This window comes from Pezoporus wallicus, unplaced genomic scaffold (genome assembly GCF_028554395.1).
Source record: "Pezoporus wallicus isolate ANWC-B61680 ecotype Strahan unplaced genomic scaffold, APGP_CSIRO_Pwel_v1 scaffold_11491, whole genome shotgun sequence".
In the NCBI taxonomy this organism is placed as follows: Eukaryota; Metazoa; Chordata; class Aves; order Psittaciformes; family Psittacidae; genus Pezoporus; species Pezoporus wallicus.
Window position 1 is genome coordinate 6,644,536 of NW_026642649.1, and position 20,095 is coordinate 6,664,630.

Sequence of the window (20,095 nt, forward strand, 5' to 3'; positions counted from 1 at the left end):
CTGCCAGGGATGGAGCATTCACAACCTCCCTGGGCAACCCATTCCAGTGCCTCACCACCCTAACAGGAAAGAATTTCCTCCTTATATCCAATCTAAACTTCCCCTGTTTAAGTTTGAACCTGTTACCCCTTGTCCTATCACTACAGTCCCTAATGAAGAGTCCCACCCCAGCATCCCTATAGGCCCCCTTCAGATACTGGAAGGCTGCTCTGAGGTCTCCACGCAGCCTTCTCTTCTCCAGGCTGAACAGCTCCAACTTCCTCAGCCTGTCTTCATACGGGAGGTGCTCCAGTCCCCTGATCATCCTCATGGCCCTTCTCTGGACTTGTTCCAACAGTTCCATGTCCTTTTTATGCTGAGGACACCAGAACTGCACACAATACTCCAGGTGAGGTCTCACAAGGGCAGAGTAGAGGGGCAGGATCACCTCCTTCGACCTGCTGGTCACGCTCCTTTTGATGCAGCCCAGGATACGGTTGGCTTTCTGGGCTGCGAGCACACACTGCCAGCTCATGTTCATTTTCTCATCAACCAACACCCCCAAGTCCTTCTCCACAGGGCTGCTCTGAATCTCTTCTCTGCCCAACCTGTAGCTGTGCCTGGGATTGCTCCGACCCAGGTGTAGGACCTGGTGTAGGACCCCAGGTGTAGGACCTTGCAAGTCCCTGAAGAAAATACGTCTTATTTATGTATAGTTATTTATGTATATTAAGTATATCCATGAATACATAGATATAAATATACATAAAGCATATACATAAACCATAAGCACAAACATAGGACACACAGCTAATTATAGCTTCTGTCTCAGTCCTTCTCTTCAGCCCAAGGGTCTTTAATTTAAACATAAACTAAAGATCAGTACACAACTGTTTTACCACGGTAACTCTCTTACTCCTGATCTCATGCCAAGTCATCATCAAGTTGCTAAAAAAGGGACAAGCAACAAAAGATTTTCACATTGCCATTCAGCCGACTTCACCTATTTCTTCAAACCAGTCGTTTGAACCAAGACCAGGACGAAAGCATTTCACAGCACTGATCTGGTCTACCTTCCTTCAGAGTAGCTCTAAAAAGGCAATTCTCTAGCTTGCTCCAGCCAGGCTTTTCAGATCTCTTCACACACCCACCCATCACAGCTGCTCTCAGCTTCTCAGCATTTCCTCCAGCTGCAGCATGAGTGGAGCTGTGATATGTCAAGCCTGGCTAAACCTACTGCAGCATATTAGAGATCCTGTAGCCCATTTGAGCTTTGTGTGCCTCAGCTGCTCTTTCCCACTGAACTGCTAGTGCTGTTCCTGTTCTGTGTCATTAGCAGTTCATGATCCAGTGCATTTTCCTACCTGTCTTGCCACAAAGTCATGTTTTTAGATGGCTGTAACTTCCATGGTGTTCTGCTTTTGCAGTGGTGCGAGACCCAGGCTCAGGATAATAAAACCCCAGGGAGGTAATAGCAATGTTAATTTATGCTCTATGTCCCAAGTGAGTCTTCCTTCTCAAGTACAAGCTACAAAACAATCCCTTTGGATGCCATCGTTTCTAGCCCTGTAAATTATACTCACAAAAAGGTGTTACCTTACTGTGAGACAATTACACCTATCAATTCATAGAAGCGAAGAGTTGGCTTAGTGAGGCACAGCTTTGTGCTCAGGTTTCTGCTCGCTAGGCTATCCTTAATAGTTAAGGGCTACTCTTGGTAAGGCAGCCTGGAACGCCTACAGAAAAATCAGACTGACTGCCCCAGAATAAAGGGATTTTACCAAGACTTATCATAGAATCCCAGAATGGTTTGGGCTGGAAAGGACCTTAAGATCATCCAGTTCCAACCCCCTGCCATGGGCAGGGATACCTCACACTAGACCATGTCGCCCAGCCCTCTGTCCAGCCTGGCTTTGAATTTAGTTCTCTGTGAGACCCTTCTCAGAGAGGTAAGCTGCTTCAGCATTCCTCATTCTTTCCAAGCAAAGTATGAGGACAGTTAACCAAGTGAGGCTTGGTTTTGCAGGATTTCCATTTTCAGTCTTTGGAGGCTTCCAAAATCATTAGGGGTCAATCTCTAATGTTGCATCTAAACTTCCCCAAATGGCTGCTTTCACCTGGCTCTAACCCTGGACTACCTGCCTTCACCAAGTTCCTAGTAGGAAGCCTCTTGTGGAACAAGCACACAGCACCGCTCACTTCTCAAGAAGTCATTGTGACCAGCTTTGAAATTACTATAATCACCACAAGGCCAGGTTTCGGACTCATTTTGTAAGACTCCTTGACACAGAGGTCTGGCCTGAGGCCCTAGGAGATTAATTTCTCATCATCTTGTGATGAACTTGAAAGGGAATAAGGTGTTTCTGTTTCAGACTGCTCTAGCACAAGCAATCCAGTTTCCAGAAGCCGTACTTTCTGTTCTGAGGTTTATGCTGCCATAGGGACAATATCCACTTCTGGTATCTCATCTGGGTCCTAAAAAGCACCAGTGTGCCTGGACTTTGCAAGTTTTGTATTATTGTGAGCATACTGCTCTCGGACCAAGGACACATCCATAGCGACTGCCTAGGTTGGTGTCAAACACCAGAGCTGTCATCAGTTATTATTCATTTTGCCCTCAAAGCATGATCTTCAGCGCTGTGCATCAGCAGTAGCAAGGAATCCACAGAAGAATGCCACCTCATTAGGACTACTTTCCCCAAGGGAGGATGGACAATGAGACAGCTGGTTGTCACGTAGTTATTCCTCCAAACTACCACAAAGGACGGGCAGGTTTAAAGTCTGCCCCCCTCCTCCTCACCATCGAGCCAAGACACCACAGCTTTAGGTGGAACTGCATAAAACTGTAGCAGACTGAAACCTCTGCTTTGGGCCAGCATGAGTTCTGTGTTAATTGTCACAAAGTTTTCTATCAATTCTCTCTGAATTTTCATTCTATACACAATGGTCTTAAGATTCATTTTGCTTCCACATGCAGCACATGACCCCGAGGTCTGGGTTCTTAAACCTACACCTGTGTTAGAGGTAGCAGTTCAGACTTACTGGTGGCAAAGAGTTTTGCTTTAGTGATTAAGTAGTGTTTCAGTTGAAATCAGACTGCATTATTCCACAGCAAGTGACAGTAAGAAAATATTTTTCTTGATATTTCCAATCCTGCATTACTTTTTGCAGACATTTCAGCTATTTAGAGAGTTATTTCCCCAATTTATCTTCAGCAGATCTATTTTCAGTAGGAAAATGAGTCCTGGTATGGAGCGATGCAACACTTCTACTTCATCTACCATATCCTCTTAAATATGCATATATTGATATAATTTTCAACTTTGTTGATTTCCTGCAAATGTACTGCCTATGAATAAAAAGATACATTTAAGTAGTAATGTGATTCAAGCATTAGTGCTTATTTAAGTTTAATTATATGAAAAGTAAGTGGGAGTGCCTGCTTAAAAGCTGATTTTCTGAACCGTGTGTTTTTCCTAAGCTATGGAAAGTCAATAGAAACTTCCTCAGCAAAGAATGTGAAGTGTTTTATTTGTGGTCTTATAGTATAAATTGTAAAACTTTACTTTTGTACAGCTACAATCATTTCAGATTCATTTCAGACTTAGCTGATCACCTTGAAAAGCGCTGAATTTGAGTTGGTGGTGATACTTACAGGAAAATCCTAAGGAAAAGCTGTGAGTGTAGCTGTCCTGCTACCTCTCTTTTGGGCATCCCAACATAAAAATTACTCATGGTAAACTTTAGACCTTTACTCTGGTGTTATTCGGCGCATTCCATGGCATGATATCGGATGACTTTCCTGTTTTAGGGCACAGTTGCCTTAAGATTTCCCATGCTCTTGAGACTGCGATATTGGCTTAGTTTCAGGAGACATGTAGGTTGGTTTCTGGCAGAGACTTTTCCTAAGAAGCTACCTAAATCAGTGAGACACTGTGTGCTCAGTTCCTCATCTGTTATACTCCGTCTTCTACTGAGACAAGTGCTTTCTGTGTGAATGTGCAGCTTCCTGAGTCACCTTCTGTTTCTGTTTGAAGTGCCTTCCAGCAGCTCGCTGGTCTATGGCAGGTGGCTGTCAAGTGCTACCCCAGCACAGATAATAGAGAATGAATGAAAAAACCCAATTAAATTACTAAAATAGTCCCATTTAGTCTTTGTGCCTTACCATAGTATTGCTAATGAACAGCACAAGTGAAATAATTCTAGCTCCAATTCCCCCATTCTTTCAAGCAATCATTTTTAATGCCTCAGGAGACCAATTTTATATATCTCCCAAACCCCCTCTATCTCTCAACACAGAGTTATTATTAGTTTAACAGTTCTCTATTTCCTAGGTTACCTGAGGATAGCTGGAGTCCTTTTAGATTCAATTGCATTGCTGGTATACAATGACAAACCAGAAAGCAACAATAACATTTCACTGCATTTGGGAGAGGGTTATCCCTGAGAGAGCTGCTGGGATTGAGGCCCCCTCCAGACACAGGAGTGCAAATATGACAGACAGCCCAGTCTGAACTGGCAACTCATCCCTTTCTAGCTTGGGCACCAACCAGAGAGCAGTGAAGGAAGCCACAAAAGCAAGTAGGCAATTACATCTGCACACAGGAAGCTGGGGAGCCCAAAACAGCCAGGCTCCACAAAGCTGCAAACAGCTTTTGCACACATGGAATAGCGGTGTTTGAATGCACAGGATCTCTCATATGGAAAAACAGCATTCCTAAGAGATTAAGCAGATTCTTTGGGGATCGTCTGGCAACATGCATCTGCCTGAAAAACGTGCAAATGCCTTTATGGCTCTCACCATAAAACATATAGCATGGGCATGGATTCAGGAGTAGGATTTCTCTCCCACCTCCACAACAGTTTTCAGATTTCAGCTTCTGGATTTGTGCTCTCTACACATATACACACACACACATATTTAGAATTACTTTTATTTTAACATAGCTAAGATAGAACTAAGATACTCTGGGGTTAGCTATGAAAACATCAAATGCTGCTTCTCAGCCCTGAATTCTTACAGGATGGGTTTTAACGAAGACACTGGCCACACACTGCATGGTTTCTTCCTCACAGCTGTCCATATTCAGTAAATCAATTCTAAGCCTTCCCAGGAACAAGCAAGCAAGGGCATTTGCTCTGTGAGCTTATTTTTCATTTATATAAATAAGCAATGTATCCCTTGACTCTATTGCTAGAGTTTATTTATAATCATTCATCAGTATATACAGTAATACATTTAGTAAGCTGTACCATACAAAATCAAGTTGTCTTTCCCAAAGAGAAATGGTGTACAACTGCAGTCACACAAATGCTTACGCGTGCTAAATTTCAAGGAAATTATCAAGGAATTTGAAGTTCCTAGGGCATAAGAATGGCTGTTCTGGGTCAGACCGTGGATCCATCTTGTCCAGTACCATGTGTCTGACATCAGGCAAAACCAACATGGCTAAAACCAGGGAAGCGATACAATACTCTCCCGGATAAAACCTTTAGTCACTGAAGGTACATACTTAGTCTGAGGTATTTGGTCTGTATCTGGCAACCTTCAGTGACCTTGCTCAATCTTCCTTTGAGCCTATGCAAACTTTTAATATCTATATTATCTAGGAAGGAGTTCCATAATTTATCAGAAAGATGGAGAAAGACTTTTCACCGAGGCCTGTAATGACAGGACAGAAGGCAATGCTTTAAACTGAAAGAGGGTAAATTTAGATTGGATATTCTCAGAAATAGAAGTTCTTCTCTGTGAGGATGGTGAGGCCTTGGCACAAATTGCCCAGAGAAGCTGCAGATACCTCATCATTAGAAGTGTTCAGAGTCAGGCTGGATGGGGCTTGGAATTGGATGAGCTTTAAGATCCCTTCCAATGCAAACCGTTCTGTGATTCTATGATTCTATATGCATGTTTGTGTTGTACATGAGTGCTCTGTGTGCGTGTGCCCACTGGGAATACATGCTCAACCCTGCAAGTGGTTGCACGTGAGGACATGCACCTGCAGCAGCACTGTCTCTCTTGGGCTGCCAGATCTGGCCCAACTCCCCTAACAGTGTTGCAATTTCAAAATCACACCAAAACTTACTGCACCTCTTCTTATAAATATGATCACCAGCTTCAGTGGGAGGGCCACAAGGATGATCAGGGACCGGAGCACCTGAAGATATGCTGAGAAAGTTGGGGCTGTTCAGCCTGGAGAAGAGAAGGCTGCGTGGAGACCTCAGAGCAGCCTTCCAGTATCTGAAGGGGGCCTATAGGGATGCTAGAGAGGGATTCTTCATTAGGGACTGTAGTGACAGGACAAGGGGTAACAGGTTAAAACTTAAACAGGGGAAGTTTAGGTTGGATATAAGGAGGAAGTTCCTTACTGTTAAGGTGGTGAGGTGCTGGAATGGGTTGCCCAGGGAAGTTGTGAATGCTCCGTCCCTGGCGGTGTTCAAGGCCAGGTTGGACAGAACGTTGGGTGACATGGTTTAGTGTGAGGTGTCCCTGCCCATGGCAGGAGGGTTGGAACTGGATGATCTTAAGATCCTTTCCAACCCTAACTATTCTATGATTCTATGACTAGAGAGTAGCAGGTATATAGTGAGAAGTCACCCAAGATATCATTGCAGCCATTACAGCTTCCATTCTGAAGTGGAATAAACCCAGCAAAGTTAATAATATCTCTGATGAAAACGCTATGGAAATACCAGAGTGCTTTATCATCATTTTTACAGTACTAATCAAGATCCAGAGTACTGAATCATACTGAAAATGAAATAGCTACTAAAGCAACTGGGTTAGGCCCTGGAATAGATCTTAACATGACCTGAAAAAGGAGAACCCCAAGGTTCTGGTCTGTCAGGCCGTGTTTTTGATAGCGAATGTTGGTTTATCTTCCTTTGGAGTTCCAGTGTGGGTTTGGGGGGCAGGGGTCTGGTTTGGGGTTTTTTATGAGGAAATGGACATGCTGAAAAAGTTTTCTCATGTAAGAATCTTCTAAATGTATTTAATATATATATTTAATTTTTTATAATGAATTCCCTCTTCTATTAGCAGTTAAGTATATAAAGCGTGATGCTATGCTTGGCTTCATTTCTAACACAAACACTGTTTATCTCCAATCATCAAGGCTAGATTGTCATAGAACATGTGCTGGCGGCAAGAGGAGAAAGCAAGAGGGAAGAAATACTGCATATACAGTTATACCAGAAAGGCCTTGTCTAAGCAAGGGTTGGTGTGTAAATCTGGCACTTCCATGAGCACTACAGTGAATAAGAACAACCAACTAGCAAAGGAAAACAGAAAGCTATACCTTCGATCAGTCCCTTGTGAATGGCCCCTATTACTCAAGGTACTGTACATCTCCTGTACTCCAAGGTAGGCTTCCATTTCACAATGAGTGTAATGAAAAAGACCAGTGCTTTTCTGCTTTAGAGCTCAAGACTAGAGATCTTCCTTTGCAGCGTGACCCTAAACAACTTCTCATGACAACCTCATGACAAGCTTCTTATGACTAGCTTTGAAATTCAAAAGCTTCCTAGATGTAGCTTGTGACTGAAGAACTGAAGAGCTGTCCATTTAGATTTTCATATCACAATCTGAAATAATCTGATCTCTACTGCTTAACAACACAAGCAAAGGCAGAAGAACATCTATAATATCTTGAAGACTATTGGACTTGTCACATAACAAGCTCACCAGCATAAATCGAGTTGCAAGCTCTTTTCTAAGCTACTGCTACTTTTCCTCCCTGATCCCTCCCTGAAGTCAGTATCAAACCTGGATCAGCTGCTCAGCCAACAGCTTCCACTAATCTTTGCATCTGTAATTCCAAACTACACAAACTGTCATCTGAAAATAGCATGTATAAAGCTGAAGGTTTTGTAAATGACACTCACCCACAGACTTACACTATTAAGGCAAATACTTTAATGGGTGTGAATGTAAAATATGTTCTTCTTGTTGGAAAATAATACATTAAAATCATATTAAAGATAAGGGTATGCATTTCCTGATGGTTAGTTCAATGCTCTATACATGCAAATAGAATTCCCTTGAATATAATGAAACAGCTGCTGCTTTTTTATGCCAGCTTTGAATAATGCTTCTAAAAGCAACAAGTGTAGATATCATTACTTACATTTCCCACCTAACAGATTTTACAGCCTGAAGAGATCATATACAGTCTTTTCACACGTTCTAGATAATTCAAAGATGTGCTTGACAACTCAGGCAGAATGCTCTTCAATTCTGTTTAAGCCATTAGAAACATCTTAGAAAGTGATTCTTTAACAGTTAAAGACTTTCTATGATCAAGAATGCACCATGTTTTTACCCAGATTGTGTCACTGTTGGTTCAAAACCAGTGAATGTATCAACAGTGTATCGGGAATTTCAAGGAAGAAGGCTGAGCATGAAACTATTTTACAGTTGTGCCTGTATTTTCAGTGCTATAAACTTCTTGCATTCAAACTATGAGTCAGGCTTCCTTCTTCCTCCCCCTCCACTCCATCCTGAAATAATGGGACTCATTTAAAAATTATGAGATTTGAAAAAATAATATATTTTAGAGTTTTTTAGGTTCTTTGTGTTCTGCTGAGTGGTTTATAAGCTTTAGGCTTCTCGTTTTCAGCCTTTCTCTGTACAGCTATGAAATCTAAGCGTTCGCATTTTTCATAGTCAAAGCTAAGAATGCTCAGCAATCTCATACCTTCAGGAACTGAGGCTTTAAGAAAATACAGCAAATACTGCAAAATGCATGTTACAGTCACAGGAGTTGGCAACCCTGTATTTTAGTTGATCTCTATCAATGAAAGCACATTGAAAAATATGTTTATTCACAGTGGATGGAAACATGAGTGTTTGCAGAAGGAGAATTAAGTTTACAGTAATAAAAAGAATCAAACACCCATTCTGTGGCTTTCCTAATAAGGTAGATTCTGCCTCTCATTGATATATATGCAGCAATCTGTGAGCAATTAAGCTTGCATCCAATATTATTGAAGGCAAGTGAATTTTGACACTGCTCAGACTGCCACATCTCAATCCAGTAGTAGCCAGGACTACTGAAAGCAATGATACCCCAAGAAGAGAAATGCTCTTAAGCAGCATGGCTTTGAGTTCACATAGGACAGTTTTCTACATAGAAAAATACTTCCTTATAGATATAACACTCTTCATCACTCTTAATGCAGTCTTGTTTGAAACTAATATAAACACTCTTTTACCCGCTAAGTTTACTGCATCTGCAAAAGGAATTAATGCTCCAGACATCATGAAGTTCTTTATCAAAATAAATTCTACCAATGCACACTGAAATATGCAATTATAAGCAATCCAATAACCTGTTCTTATCAAGATACTATGCCAATGATTGGGAAAGGGCTTTATCTCTAATACGCTTTCAGAGCACTGTGGGGCTGACACAGGTACAACCTTAGTTCAAACAGCTGAATATTCCAAGGAAGAAGAATACCCTTTATATCAACTTTCTTATGCTAAGCTTTAGCAGAACAAAGGCTGCCTGAGAACAATAGTTAGTGGCAGTACATTTTTAGCAAGCTATAGTGTTAAGCATAAGAACGTGAAAAGCAGCTTTACTTTTTTTCCTAAATATAAGCTCAATCTGCAAGCAGTCAAAGCCCCTTAGCGCTCAGTAACTTCACTTTTAAATTACAGGGGGTTGTATCTAAAATATGATGGGGGGGGGGGAGGAACTAAAACACCCAACCCCAAATTATCAAAATGAATGAAGCCAACCAAACCTAAAATATGGCACAGAAAACATGGGGTGAGATTCATCTCCCTGATTACTGCACTTAGAAAGCCCTAAATAGAACAGGATCACAACCCATTTGATGATAATGAGATTTGCTTGTGTTTTTTTCCCCCATTGGACATTTTCTCTGCATGGTGGAAAGTCAGAAATCTGACCATTTGCTAAAGATGTTCCTGAATGGACCTCCAAGAGGCACCCCAGAAGGGCAAAGGAGTCCAGGAAGGCTGGACATTGTTCACAAAGGAAATCTTAAAGGCATACAAGGAGGCTGTCCCCATATGATGAAAGACAGGCCTGTGGGGAAGAAGACCAGCCTGGCTGAACAGAGAGCTTTGGCTGGAACTCAGGAAGAAGAGTTTATGAGCATCTTTGCCTCAGCCTTTCATAGTAAGACCATATGTTCTTGGGTTCCCAGCCCCCTGAGCTGGAAGACAGGGATGGGGAGTAGAATGAAGCCCCTATAATCCAAGCAGAAATAATTAGCAAACTGCTACACCACTGACACACACGAGTCTATGGGGCTGGATGGGACCCACCCAAGAGTACTGGAAGAGCTGGTGTAAGCAATCATTGAGCCACTTTCCATCATTTCTCAGCAGTCCTGGCAACCTGGGGAGGTCCCAGTTGATTGGAGTTTTGCAAATGTGACACCTATCCACAAGAAGGGCTGGAAGGAGGACTTGGGGAACTACAGCCCTGCCAGTCTGACCCTGGTGCCAGTAACAAGTGATAGGACAAGAGGAAATGGCCTCAAGTTGCACAAAGGGAGGTTTAGACTGGAGATTAGGAAAAACTACTTCACTAAACAGGTTATCAAGCACTGGAATAGGCTGCTCAAGGCAGTGGTTGAGTCACCATCCCTGGAGGTGTTTACGAGATGTGTACATGTGGTGCTTAGAGCCATGGGTTAGTGCTGGACTCGGCAGTGTGAGGTTAATGGTTGGACTTGATGACCTTAAAGGTCTTTTTCAACCTAAACAATTCCATGATTCTCTATATACACAAACATGGTAGATCTGTTATGTATGTCCTGCAGAGACATTTTGAGTCTTATGCATCTGGGACCCATATTCTGACCATCCAGATCAGTCAGAGACATAGAACAGGTACTAACTCTTAGAGAAATAAACAATCCGTAAGTGACTGTAATTAAGCTGAGATTTAAATAATACATAAACTACCAAAATCCTGAAGTCATTCACCTGGCTCCTGAACTTACATAACTTACAATGGACAGACATGCAATATGCTATGAATTGCTTCAGTCTTTGAATGAGGATACTACTAAAAGTAATAAAATAACATAATAATGACTAAGTATTCTTACAAGTTCAAGTGTCTTCAGGCCAATCTAACCAGAATGTTACCGCATCATCTGTAAGCAGCTATCCATTAACTGCAGGGGACTAGATCAATGCTCAAGACTCAATATTGCCTTGCTTCAACTTGTAAGGTCTTATATCCACCCCAAGATAGAGAAGCAAGGAGGGATACTGAAGTTACTTGTTTTTAAATACACACTTTTAACGCAGGAAGGATTCACTCATGTTGCTGTCTCTTGTAACACTAGTACATCAGAGCAAGTTTTTTTTCCTTTTTGGTGGATTAGAGTTGTTTGGCAACACTTCCCTTCTATCAGACAACACTGATCAGACAAGCCAAAATGTTCTATACAAATCTAATTAGGACACTATTTTAGGGGATCCATTCCTGAATGTCTTGCTACATTCTCCTGTCATATAAGAGAGAATCAAACCTGGCAGAAATTTTCAGCTCCAGGGATGAGCAGAAGGGATGGAGTACTGGAATACTGCTGTTCCTGCTGCTGACCAAGATAAGAGGCACAATTAGTCCTGCTGGCTGCCTCCCCACCATTACCCAGCGCTTACTGCGACTGTCCAACACCTCCCGCAGCAACAAATCTGACTTTATGAGGCTCTGCTGGACAAAAACTGTCAATGGGATCAAGGCCATTCTGCCACTTCTAGGAGACTGCTGCCTACTTTAGCTTGCCCAGAACAAGTTATGGAGAGTTCCAAATGGAAAACATAATTTTCAATTATAAAAATCCTAACAGATGGAATATAAACAGCATGGAGAGAAAAGAATTCTGAACTTTTCATTTTAATCTCAGTGCTGGGCAAAACCCTGAAGTTGTCCAAAACAGATTTCTCCTCTTCTGGTCAAAGTTTGCTTCAGCTTCCTTTGGAAAATATGAGTGGAGTAGGCCAGTAAAAACGTATGCTCAGCACTTATAACTGAAAAGAAACATGAGGAGGGAAAAAGTAATCACAAATTTACAAAATAAGCAGGAAAATCTCCAGGAACTCTTTATATCCTTATGGATAAAATGTCCAGTGTGCTGCTAGGCAAGTCCATAATATTTTGGGTAAGCAATTGCCTGACAGATCGGGCTACAAGAGTTATAGTTAAACTGGAGCTGCATCAGACTGGCAGCCTGACACCAACGGGGCTCTCCAGGGCTCAATTTTAGGGTTAGGGAGGGGGTCACAGGGATTGAATATACATTAAGTAGGTTTGCTGATGATACTACATTAGGAAGAGCTGTAGCCTCCCTTGAAGGTATAGATGCCTTACAGAGAGGTAATCTGTATGAGATTTAACAGCACTCCAGTCTTAAATACGTAAAAACATTCTGTATTTTTAATATAATTATATATATTAATCTTTTTTTTCAAATATGTATGAGAAATACAGGGAAAATGAAAAGCAAATGCAGATGGTCTCTGATTTTTGCTGTGTTTAGTCTGAGTTAGGGATGTTCTATCATTTTGAAAACCTGATGCATGTGAGTAACGTTGCAGCAAAAAGAGATGGCTTCGTAACAGGCTCTTGAAAATAGTAAAACAAAAAGAGAGAATAAAATTAGGGAATGAAAGGGACAGGAAAAGTAGGTTGAAAGAAATGGACAGCAGGAGATACGGGTTGTAGGACTCATGATAAAGCCAAGGTGGAATGAATGGACAAAGGTGAATAGAACAGGAAGATACATCATTTACATATGAAAGTTCTAATCTGGGTAGAAATTAGTCATCCATATCTAATCCTTTTCAGTCTTTGCTATAATTCAACTGGTTAAAGAAAAAAAAAACATACAAATCATTGAACTCTCTTCCTCACAAACACTGCATTTCATTCAGTTTTAGACTGAAAAATGAAAAACCTCAGGTCACTTTACTGACATAGTTTCAGTTCAAATTTTGTTTTATAGCTGTAATGGAAATGTGCATCATTTTTCCCTCTTTCTACAATTCTGCTGGTGCACAGGATGGAAGGTATCTTTTTCTTCCTACGTAGCTAATTTCAAGTATTTATGCTTTATCCCTCATAAAAACGTGTGCCTAATATACTGTTTGATGGGAAAAGAGGCAGCAGACTTCTTGATTGGAGCAAGAATTGATCTAAGTTCAGCAAAACCCAGTTGTGAAAAGGTGGCTGTCTGGCATTAGTCCTGTATTTGCTCAAATGCAGAAACAGCAACTTGTCAGGACAATCACCTAGCCCTCAGCCTAAATCCTTAGACTCAAGCTTAAAACACAGCATCACTGATGCATATTAAAGGACCATCGGATTGTCAGGCCAGTATTTGTGCCTATGCCTTTCTTGTCATCTATCTGTTGCTGGGAAAAACAAGAGCAGAGAACTTTCTACTGCTTTTCTACCTCACCTTTTCTTCACCACTGGCTCATCTACCAAGTTTCAGTCACTAATGAGGTACCCCACAGTGTACATTAACGGTCTGAGCCTCATCTTCTTCAGGACACACAGGTGGCTTGGGGCGGCTCATGGAGATGTGTCTATTGTATCTGAAGGAGCAGTCATAAAAATCTCAGCCTCACACAAGCAATTCTGAATAAACCCCACTTAATCTAACAAAGGCCAAATGAGAATCCGTAAGTTATCTGACCTGGGAAGATGAAAGAGAATTACTTTCCTGCAGAACTGAAAAAGCCCAAGTGCAACATGGACTTTTGCTGAAGACAAGAGTTCCATGAATTGCAAAGTATACTGAGGGTGGGGATTAGCCAAAATGCCCACTTACAAGGAGTATTAGACATTCCAACAGAGACCAGATGTGAAATGGACCAGAATCATAGAATGGTTTGGGTTGGAAAGGACCTTCAGATCATCCAGTTCCAACCCTCTGCCATGGACAGGGACTCTTAACACTAGATCATGTCACCCAAGGCTCTGTCCGCCCTTGTCTTGAAGACAGTTTCTGAGAAGTGAAAACCAGCAGATAGCCTACTTGCCCTTCCCACAGAGAGCTTTCATCAGCAAATGAAGAGACTTCTCAAACCTTTCATAAGGAATGGCAATCAAGTTAAAAGAAAAATAAGAAAACTCACTGATGTACTTATTTGGAACAAACCAATTCATCTGACTGTAGGGTTGCTCTAATGGCCCAGGGATTTTAATGGCTCATACATTACAGCAAGTATAGCAGAGGAGGGAGCAGCTCAAGAGACAATTTTAAAGGTTTAGAAAGAATTCATTTGTCCTACTCTAAGTGAAGGAACAAGATACATACTTTCATCTTTCAAATCAGGCAATTTACAGTTTTAGTATTAATACCTACAGCTCATATATCCAACATGGCAAACAAGAATTGTATATAGGAAGTATCCTTGTTACAGAATCAGACCAATTTGGGTTGGAAAGGACCTTAAGATCATTCAGTCCCAACCCCCTGCTATGGGCAGGGACACCTTCCACCAGACCAGGTTGCTCCAAGCCCCATCCAACCTGGCCTTGAGCACTGCCAGGGTTTCTTCCTAATGTCTCATCTCATTCTCCCCTGTTTAAGTTTGAACCCTTTGCTCCTCGTGCTATATCTCTAAGGTCCTTGATGAAGAGAATGCAAATACCTGGATAAAAACCAGCTGCATAATGAAGAGCTCCATAAGACTTGCTATGAAACTGTGCTGCTTATTACCCATTTGATAAGTAGCAAATACATCAAAAACCTTGTCCTGGGTTCAGCAGTAGCAGTCATGTTTCTCCTCCTTGGTAGCTGGTGCAGTGCAGTGTTTTGACTTTCGGCTCGGGAACAGAGCTGATAGAGATGTTTTGGTTTGGCCAAGGACTTTGTGAGCCTCATGCTCTGCCAGGGAGGAGGGGAAGCCAGGAGGAAGCAGAGACAGGACACATGACCCAAACTGACCAAAGAGGTATTCCATACCACAGCACGTCATGCCCAGGATGTAACTGGGAGTTAGCCGGAAGGGCTGGGAGACTGCAGGGTTGGAGGAGGTATCGGTCGGAGCTTGGTTGGGCTTGGGGGGCGAGTTATCGGTCAGCTGGTGGTGAGGTGTTGTATTCTGTTCCCTTGTTATTTCCTTTATCGTTATTATCATTGGTGGTAGCAGTAGTGATTTGTGTTATACCTTAGTTACTAAACTGTTCTTATCTCAACCCGTGGGAGTTGCATTCTTTTGATTCTCCTCTCCGTCCCTCCGAGTGCAGGGGGAGGGCAAGAAAGGGGGGGAAGTGAGCGAACGAATTACCTGACTGGGTTTAAACCACGACAAACCTTTAGCGGGATCCAGGATTTACAAGCGCCGTAATTAGTTTCTGTAGTATGCCCACAAAGCCACTTAACTGTATTCAGTACAGGGCTTAAAAATATAGTAGCTGCAGGTGTTTAGTATCAAAGTAAGTATATAGCCCATGAAACAGAGTGCTAAAATGCACTGTTAGACAGATATACTCATGTTTGCTTCAGGAAAGGCAGACATATTATGCTCCCCATGATATAGAATCACGGCACGATCTGGGAAGGAAGGGACCTCTACAGATGGATTGTGCAAGTGGGTTACTAGGACTTGGGCTCTCCTCTCTGCAGGATCCCTCTGATCACCCGATCAAGCTCTTTTTCATCTTCCCCAACACTGTGTAGCCTGCTCACCTCCTCCCACAGTTTAACTTGGCCACGCACCTCCTGCTGGTGGCAAGATTCAAAATTCAAGACTCAGCTTTTGAAGTTTATGCCATGTTATCTTTCTTCTTCCTTTGCTGCTTCTCTCTGCACCATGCAGCACGCAAGAGCTCAAAGCCATTAAAGATTACTTAACAAAATATGTTGCATATCCTCTCCTTGAGATGTTTCTATCAAGGGAGAAATAAGTCCTGTGGTAGCTAGACAAGAAAGTTACACAAGTAATAAAAAATTGGACATCTGGGACTTCATGGAGAGCACACGGATTTTACAGAGGTGAAAATCACATCATCTTTTATGATATTACCTCTGATTTATGCTACAATAACTGCAAGGGAAATTCAATCTATATTGTGATTTACAAGCTACCTAGTGCAAATTGTCAGGGCACAGCAATGGCTGGCTGCTTATTAAGAGACAGGGACCTGAGGGCCAAGCATGAAAACAGGAGCAGCAGGACACGGGCCTCATCTGCCAGGGCTCCATTCCACAGCCTCCCATGGTGAAACAAGGAAGGAAGGCCCAAGGGTGGCAGCCAGGGTTGGCCAAGAGCTGGGGTCACCAGATAAGTGTGTGGTGACGGGGCACAGCTCAGATAATGCTGGGTCATCAGTTTGCTGGATCAGAGCGAGGGCACAGATGTGGCTGGAGACCAGCACTCCTACGGTGTCAGTGGGGCAGGGACTAACAGCCCTAAGATGAGCAGAGCTGAAATGGGCTCCCTGGCCCATGGGTACCCAATGGGGAGAAGCCCCAGGTGAGGTTGGTCAAGGCCAACTGGTGCACTCAGGGCCCTGACAAAAGCAATAAATGCTGTGTATGGTATCTGAGGTTAGGAGGCTGCAGAAAGTTAGGTCAGATGGTCCTAATGACGGCTACTGAATCTAAAATCGTGGCAAGAACACCCCTTCAAAATGCCTGCCCAAAATGCTCTCAGCTACAGCAGAGGAAATGCTGAAGCAATTTCAGGCTCTCTCAGCAAATGGACATAACGCATGAGTCTGGTCACAGTATGCCATTTTGCATACTAATTATAGCATTTAATTAAGATTTCCATTAATATTCCAAAATACTAATTTAAAAGAATGCAAAAGGGTCTAATTTTACTTTATTAAATCTCCTTGCTGCCCACTTGATTTTGAATAAGACATTTCAGGGGCATGTGTTGGATCAGGAAGAGATTTCTGAATACGTGAGCAAGAAGGGAACCCACGCCACCATCCCCAATAATTAGCATTGCTATTCCTGGGCCCAGTCATATCCCCATAGCTGAGAGCATGATTCACTACTCAAGTAGGTCACCTTCCATCTTCCTCTTCCAAATGACGTGCATTCACATGGTTAAACTTTCTTCTGACCCATAAAAGGGGAAACTCATCTGTTTTGCTTACTTGGAGCACAGTCTTTAGACCAACAGCATCCTCAAATGTCATTTGAGAGTGTGCTAGATGGCACAAATCAAATCACGCAAGGAAGACCAACAGCAAATGAGTAACATGGCTGTTCATATGACAGTGCTTCAGATCATATCTACATGATGGCTAGTGTAGATATAAAGTTTGGGTCCATAGAAAGCATCCCGTTTTCTCTGAGGTTTCACTTTTCCCCCTGCTTCCACCACACTGCAGGATACCCAAGTCTGTAGATCCATGGAATGTTTTTTTCCCTGCCTCTGGAAGCTACTTTCAGCTACCCATATTCAGATGCTCCCAGCTGGCACAATGCCTTCTCCTTTCACAGAGTCCTCCTACCTCGATGAGGCCATAAAGCAGTGAGGCTTCTTCCAAGGTGCCCAGAAACACACCTTTTACAGCTAGAGGAGAAAACATTAACCAGCATACATACTCTTACCGCTCACACTGACACTTACATTTACTTCTGTTCGGATGGGTGGGAGTGTTAGAGAAGCAGCTGCTCATTTTAAACTTCTTGGCTTCACACACCAGCTCAGGCATTTGTATTAACCTAAGAGACTGAATTTCCAAGCTCCTCATCATAGGGCGAAGGTATTACCCTCACAGAGGGTAACTAATGAGCTCATGTGAAAATAGTGGCATTGAGCGCAGCACCAACCAGCAACTAATAAAGAGAGCTAGAGGCAGCATGAAAGGCTGTGTTTTCCTCCTGCGAAACACGGGTCACACAGGAACATGGGGACTCTCTGTGCAAAAGGATGGCTTTCTGTGCGTCTTGCCAAAGCCTAAACTTTTGTGTATTTTCTTTGTTGTTTGTTTGGGGTTTTGTTACATGTTCTAAATTGTTCCATCTGTTTCCTTCAGTTGTTCTCTTCATCTGGACTCAATAAAATCTGAAGGGCCTTCCTCAAAGACACTTTTTATATCGCTAGTAACAGGAGTTGCATTAAGCCTTACGTGTTCTTTATCCCCTGTACTAGCAGGCAGAGTACATGCAGAGCAGCCAGTGTTAACCTAAAACATGTTAGCCTCATGTGAACATAAAACAGAGTATTAGTGCTGAAAAATGAAATAGTAGCATGGGTGTCCAGCACATACAGAAGATGCTTTTATCACACCATTAATGCCCAGAATGTCGAGGCTGCAAGAGAGGATCTGAGGCGAGGGCAGGGAAAGCTGTTACAGAGTCAGTGTGTGCAGACTCAGGAGAGTTCTGCAGCTCAGTCACTGTGGCTCTGGTGAAGTTCAAGTTCCTGGGCAGAGCTGTGACAGCACTCCCCGCAAGTCCAAGTTTAAACAAGTATGGCCATGGTGGTTTAAGCCTATTCCCAGCATATCATGCATAGTCACTCTTACCACAAGTCTCTAAGGGAAGTATCATCACCTTTTACTGCCTTTCTATGAAATCTTACTGAATGCAAAAGGACAGGAGGCCCTAGAGCCTGGCGCCTCCTCATAGTCAAGTTACCGAGGGGCCAGCTGCAGAGCAAGCTGCTCTTTGGTTGCCCTTCCACCACGTTTCAGCTCATGGCTATGGGCTGTCAGAGCTCAGTGTAGCTGAAGTGTAAGCTCCCATTCTGGCACTCTGTTGTTTAGAAACTGAACTGCTTTGTTTGCTCACTGGCTCACGTAAACTGTCATCTTTTTCTCAGGGAGCTCTGTCATTCCATATCCTCAGTGTCACCAACTGTAAACCATGAGAAACTTGTTTTCCAGACTTTTCGTTGCTGTTTTAAAGCTATTTGATAGAGCGTAAGGGTATGCTGTGAAGGACAGCCATATTCGTTGATTATTTGTTTCATTACAGCTGCCTCAATGTCACAGAAGAATCACTACTTCATTACTGTTTCATAGCTGCTCTATAGTTTCTTAAACTGCACAGCTGATTAGTAACTGCCTCAAGAGCAACAGCTTGGTGCTATGCCCTAAGCTGTCACTGCCAAATCCAAGCACACACAGACAGGCCCCTGGAAAATCTCTTCTAAATTAGCATAATGTTTTTTAGATGAAAAACAACTTTAGAATCAGATTTTTGCTCTGCTTTTTGAGCTTAAGATTTCCTGCTTTGCAGATTCAGTCTGTGACTGTGGAAGAACAACAACAACAAAGCACTAAAAAGTAAAACCAAGAGAAGAAATGATGTGAGGGGTTGGCTAACGGAGGTAAGAGTGGGTTTAATGAGACCTGAGATAGTCACTATTTGACACACCTGAGTAGTCCACAATATAATATTGAGTCACTTCCTACTGCTGAAGTTTTTGAGACCAGTTACAGAACCACAGCATCACAGAAGGACTGATGTTGGAAGGACCTCTGTAACTCATCTCATCCAACCCCCAACTCAAGCAGGGCCACCTCAAGCCATTTGCAAGGAACATGTCCAGGCCTATTTTTTAATATCTCCAAGGATGGAGACAACTGCTCCGGGCAACCAGTGCCAGTGCTCAGTCACCCTCACAGTATAAAAGAGTGTCTCTTACACTGGGGGGCCCACAACTCAACACAATTCCAGAAATGGAACTACACTCCACATGTGCAGTACAAGTCTACTTGCAGTTTCTGTAGTGTCAATGAGTACCTCCAAACACATTCAGCTTGCGGCTCTAACATAGCATTAGAAAACTGTATTTGACTGAAATCCATAGCTTTTAAAGAGCTTGATGCTGGGTGATACTTACGGCTCAAGTATGCATTTTTGGTTTAGCTCTTCACAGGCAGCACACACAACATGATGAGTCATGTTAGATTGTCTATTACAGTGTTTTCCTGAATTACTGCATCCCCCACCTGCTTTGCAACACCACTTCAGTTCTGGTGATCTTACAGCCACAGGTACTTTCTGTTAATCTACAGGTATTCTATCTATTGCAACAGTATTATCTTCCTTTATTCTCTAAATATGGAATTTTTCACAGCAAGTTCCACCTTGTGGCAATCACACTGAGAGGAAGGATGAATGCAGATTATAGTTTATGGGGTAT